We start from the raw sequence: 6,000 nt of genomic DNA, 5'->3' as shown, positions 1-6,000 counted from the left end.
AGATCGTGGAAAAAATCGATCAATTAGCTCAAATGATAATAATGAGCAAATGAGCCCCATCTTTTCTCAAAATCGAATAAAGTTTCAAAGGTGCGACTTCTAATTTTCTCCAAACTAAGACATAGCATCACTTGAGAGAACCATTGTGACAAAGTGGGGGCAGCACTTCTACTTATGTGGAAGTTTGCATGGATCCGGCATGTCATCTAAAGCTGTGACAAACCTCTATAGATGCACAGGGGAGAGTATCCCTGACTAGGTGCATCATGGCCTGGTATGGAAACACCAGTGCTCAGAAGTAGCCCATAGGATCACTTTCAAGGACTGTTTCCAAATGATGTTCTCAATGTTACTACTACCTCACCGGTAACAATGATGTCTTCCAGGTAACAGAGACTGTCTGGGCAGCTTTGCATCACCTGGTCCATAGCTTTCTGCCAGAGTGCAGGTGCAGGTGCTACTCCAGAAATAAGCTGATTATTGTGATAAAGCCTTTTGTGAGTGTTACTGGTGAGAAACACTTTGGACACTTCTTCCATCTCCATCTGTAGGTAGGCCTCAGCTAAGTTCACTTTGCTGAAGTGATTCCCTCCAGAAAGGTTTGCAAAGATATCCTCTATCCTGGGCAGAGGGTATTGATCTTCTTTCAGTACTGGGTTGATGGTAACCTTAAAATCACCTCAGATCCTGACAGACCAATTCAGCTTAGCCACTGGGACCACTGGCATTGCCCATGGGCTCCACTCAACCTTGGAAGGAATTCCCTCAGCCTCCATGTGATTGAGCTCACTAGCTACTTTATCACAGATGGTGTAAGGAACTGGAAGGGTTTTGCAAAACTTGGGTGTAGCATTTTCATTTAACACTATTTTACCTTTGATATGTTTCAGTTTTCCAATGTCACCCCTGTACACTGCTGTGACATCATCCAATAACTTTCTGAATTTGCTTTCAGTTGACTCCATTACAGAGGACGTGGCATGTGGATCTCCCATCAAGTTGGAGTTGCCTCGGCCAAATACGCCCTCACAATGCCGGCCCTCCTGTTTTTACCACATACAAGCTCAATGTGACTTGCTGGTGGTTGTATCTCACTGTTACAAATGTCATTCCCACAGGAGTTATCTTTTATCCAGTGTAAGTTCTCAGTTGGCTATCTCACAAGATCACAAAACAAAGGAGCAGGAGAAAGCCATTCGGCCCATTGAGTATGCTCTGCCACTCCACCATGAGCTAAACCATTCTCCCATCTAGTTCCAATTTCCAGCTTTTTCCCCATATCCCTTGATACCCTGACTAACTAGATACCTGTCAATCTCCTCCTTAAACACCCTCAATGATCGGGCCTCCACAGATGTATGTGGCAACGAATTCCTTAAATCCACGACCCTCTGGCTAAAAAAATTTCTCCTCATCTCTGTTTTAAATGGGTACCCTTTAATTCTAAGACTGTGGCCTCTTGTCCTGGACTCATCCACCAAGGGAAACAGCCTTTCCACATCTACTCTGTCCAACCCTTTCAACATTCGAAATGTTTCTATGAGATCCCCTCTCATTCTTCTATACTCTAATGAATACAGTCCAAGAGCTGACAAACGCTCCTCATATGTTAGCCCCTGCATTCCAGGAATCATCCTCGTAAATCTTCTCTGAACTCTCCCCAACATCAATACATCCGTTCTCAGATAGGGGGCCCAAAACTGCACACAGTATTCCAAATGAGGTCTCACCAGTGCCCCATACAGCCTCATCAACACCTCCTTACTCTTATACACTATTCCTCTTGAAATAAATGCCAACATAGCATTCGCTTTCCTTACTGCCGATCCAACCTGGTGGTTAATCTTTAGGGTATCCTGCACAAGGACCACCAAGTCCCTTTGTACTTCCAATTTTTGAATTTTCTCCCCATCTAAATAATAATCTGCCCAATTATTTCTTCTTCTAAAATGTACAACCGTACATTTCTCAACATTGTATCTCATCTGCCATTTCTTTGCCCACTCTCCTAAACTGACCAAGTCTCTCTGCAACCTTTCCGTTTCTTCAACACTTCCTGCTCCTCCATCTATCTTGGTGTCATCCGCGAACTTGGCCACAAAACCATTTAATCCATAATCTAAATCATTGATGTACATTGTAAAAAGAAGCGGCCCCAACACCGACCCCTGCGGAACACCACTAGTAACCAGCAACCAATCAGAATAGGATCCCCTTATTCCCACCCTTTGCTTTCTGCCTATCAGCCATTGCTCCACCCATTCCAATATCTTTCCTGTAATTCTATGGGCTCTCATCTTATTAAGCAGCCTCTTATGCGGCACCTTATCGAAGACCTTTTGAAAATCCAAATACACAACATCCACAGCCTCTCCCTTGTGAATCTTATTTGAGATTACCTCAAAAAATTCCAATGGGTTGGCGAGGCAGGACCTTCCCTTCATGAAACCATGCTGGCTTGGGCCTATCTTGTCATGCATCCTGAGGTATTTCATAACCTCGTCCTTGAGGATCGACTCCAATAACTTTCCAATTACTGATATCAGACTAATAGGTCTGTAATTTTCTTTTTGTTGCCTCCCTCCTTTCTTAAACAGTGGAACTACATTTGTGACCTTCCAGTCCTCCGGAACCATATCTGCAGGCTTCAGTTTAGTGTCTCTGAAATGCCATTCAAACTCATTTTGTGGAATGACTGAAACAGCTGAGCCAGTGTCCAATTCTATTTTAATTAATTTGCTATACATTTCTAGTGTAAGCCATATTGCTTGTCTGTTGATGGTTTTCACATTGTAGATTTCAAGGCTCCTCAGTCCTGTATCACTCTCATCATTATCAATGTTTTTCATCAATAGCATGCAGATTAGTTCTCCACTTGCACATTTTATCTTTCTCTCTCCCACGTGCAGTCCATTTATTTTGTCTGCTGACATATTTTTTGTATGTATCCTACTTTTTTGCATTTTCTGCAAGTTTCACCTTTAAACCTTCATTGGTCTGATATATGTGAGCCCCTGCCACAATGGTAACACAGTTTGTTTGTCCAGGTAGGTTTCTGTTTAGACATAGCAATTTTGTTCACACTCACTTTCATTCCTGATTACAACTCAGTTGTGTCTCGGGATGCCATTTCCATTGATACAGCAATTTCAACTGCTCTTTTAAATGTGAGTTGTACCTCAGTTGGGAGTTGTTTTGAATGCTTTCTTGTAAGATTCCACAAACTGAACAATCTCTCAGTACATCAGTACGCTGATCACTGAACTGATAATGCTCAGACAATTTCTTTAGTTCAGCCATGTAAGCTGAAATGGACTCCCTTTTGATGCTGCTTATGAACCCAAAAGTGTTCTTCAAACAACAATGGTTTTGGTTCTAAAAGTTCCTGCATTATTTTCATGATATTAGCAAAGCTAATTTTGGCTGGTTTGGTTGGTGCAGTTAAACTTGTAAGCAAACTGTATCCCTTTCCACCTATTACACTCAGCAAAACTGGCACTCACCTTGCATTGGCTATTTCAATTGCTTCAAAATATGGCTCAATTCATTCAGTCTCCATCATCCAGTTATCTCTTGTGCAATTGAACGCACCTATCTTTCCAATGTAGCCAGCCAGCCTTTTTATTATTTATGATTATTATTACCTGGTACTCATTGTTAATGATCCCATGAATTTTGTTCATTTTCTGCCTTTTTTTACCGGAATGTTTTCTGCTCTAGCAAAGAAAATGTGCTGTGCTTTTAAAAAATCAAACACCTTGCTGTACTTTGACAGGTAGGTAGTCATCTCAGGTTTGTTTTAAAACTTACTCGTTGCCACTGTTATCTTTTGTAACACCAAAACTAATAGAAAGAAATATATGGGAGCCTGCGATTAGATAGGTACGTTAGCGAGGAGTGAGTATATGACACGGTGGCGTGATGACATGTGCCATTCACATACTTTTACATATAACCCGTGATGAATTATGTAAACAATGAAGAATGCTTAATCAAACAATAAATTTGGAACATTACTGAAATATTAAATACACAACAACTATTTGTCTTGTAGCCCTGGACCTGAAGTGATATCTGATTCTATTTCTAAAAGCAAATTACTTAGATCATTGCCGAATTCTTGTCTGTGGGAATTTCATGAGCACAATTTCACTGTTGTTTCTTGTGGTAATTTTGTTTACTGATGGTGCAACTGTAGAGAGACACAAGAAACTACAGGATGATAGATTCTGGGAGCAATGCACAAAGCGCTGGAAGAACCCAGCAGGTCAGGCAGTATTTGTGGTGGGAAATGGACAGTTGGTTCCTTTATCTGGACTGTAGAATGGCCCAAATGGTCTCGTATTAGAGTCATAGTGCACTAGAGCACAGAAACAGGCCCTTTGGCCCATTGAGTCCTTACCAAATTGTCACTCCGCCTAGTCACATTGACCCACACCCTGGATCATAGCCCCTCATGTTTCTCCCATCCATGTACTTATTCCAACTTATCTTAAACGTTGTAATTGAACCCCACACCCACCAATTTTACTGACAGCTCGTTCCACACTTGCACCCCCCTCTGAGTGAAGAAAGTCCTCCTCAGGTTCCCCTTAAGGAAGGAAAAATGGAAGAGCAAGTTATTATTTAAATGGTAAGATATTGCAGCATGCTGCTGTACAGAGGGACTTGTGCATGAATCACAAAAGGTTGGTTTGCAGGTGCAGCAGGCTATCAAGAAGATAAATGGAACGTTGTCCTTCGTTGCTAGAGGGATTGAATTTAAGAGCAGGGAGGTTATACTGCAACTGTACAGGGTACTGGTGAGGCCGCACCCGGAGTACTGTGAGCAGTTCTGGTCTCCTTTCTTGAGGAAGGATATACTGGCTTTGGAGGCAATGCAGAGGAGGTTCACCAGGTTGATTCCAGAAATGAGGAGTTTAGACTGTGAGGAGAGATTGAGTCACCTGGGACTGTACTCACTGGAATTCAGAAGAATGATAGGAGATCTTATAGAAACATTTAAAATTATGAAAGGGATAGATAAGATAGAGGCCAGAAAGTTGTTTCCACTGGTGGATGAGACTAGAACCAGGGGACATTGTCTCAAGATTCAGGGGAGTAGATTTAGTTTGGAGATGAGGTGGAACTGCTTTTTCCAGAGACTGGTGAATCTGTGGAATTCTCTGCCCAATGAAGCAGTGGAGGCTACCTCAGTAAATAAATTTAAAACAAGGTTGGATAGCTTTTTGCATAGTAGGGGAATTAAAGGTTATGGGGAAAAGGCAGGTAGGTGGAGATGAGTCCATGGACAGATCAGCCATGATCTTATTGAATGGCGGGGCAGATTCGACAGGTCGGATGGCCTACTCCTGCTCCTATTTCTTATGCTCTTAAATATTTTATCATTCACACTTAAGCTATGACCTATAGCTCTAGCCGCAGCCAATCTCTGCGGAAAAACAGCCAGCCGGCAGCTTCCGACCACCTGGTGTCTGCGTGGGTTCCGGAACTTCCCGCGTCGCTCCTGCCGCTGCCGGACTCTGGAGGCTGCGGCACCCGGAAGCGCGGAGGAGAGGCTGAAATTGGAAGCAAGCGGTTCGGAGCGGAGTCAGGAGGTAAAATGGTGACATCGATCCCAGATCTTGGATCCCGGTCCCCTCTGCCCTAATCCAACCCAGGGTCCCAGCCCTCGGTTTTCAGGCTCCGGCCTCGGCCACCGACTCTCCCCTGACGATTTGCATTCTGTATCATGGAGACGAACTCGATCTGTATCCTCTCCACAACCCACTCCTCCGAACAACCTCATAGAGTTCCGCAACACCCCTCACCTCCCCGCCCACCCCGTCCCTCCCTCCACCACTGTCCGTCCCTCCCTCCCCTCCCCTCCACCCCGTCCCTCCCTCCCTCCCTCCACCCCCGGTCCGTCCCTCCCTCCCTCCCTCCACCCTGTCCGTCCCTCCCTCCCTCCCTCCACCCTGTCCGTCCCTCCCTCCCTCCCCTCCACCCCGTCCGTCCCTC

The 6,000-nt window shown here is 44.2% G+C and overlaps 1 protein-coding gene across 1 annotated transcript in view; it reads left to right on the top strand.

The window, feature by feature from the left end:
* Positions 1 to 5,492: 5,492 nt before the first annotated feature.
* Positions 5,493 to 6,000, top strand: part of tbk1 (TANK-binding kinase 1) — a 77,768-nt gene continuing 77,260 nt past the window's right edge. Inside the window, exon 1 of the mRNA XM_072268187.1 lies at positions 5,493 to 5,597. The gene's annotated coding sequence lies outside the window, so the exon portion shown is untranslated. The remainder of the gene's footprint in view (positions 5,598 to 6,000) is intronic.

The sequence above is a fragment of the Mobula birostris genome, chromosome 9, assembly GCF_030028105.1.
Source record: "Mobula birostris isolate sMobBir1 chromosome 9, sMobBir1.hap1, whole genome shotgun sequence".
In the NCBI taxonomy this organism is placed as follows: Eukaryota; Metazoa; Chordata; class Chondrichthyes; order Myliobatiformes; family Myliobatidae; genus Mobula; species Mobula birostris.
The sequence above is the reverse complement of the archived record's forward strand: the minus strand, read 5'-3'. Positions and strand labels throughout refer to the sequence as shown.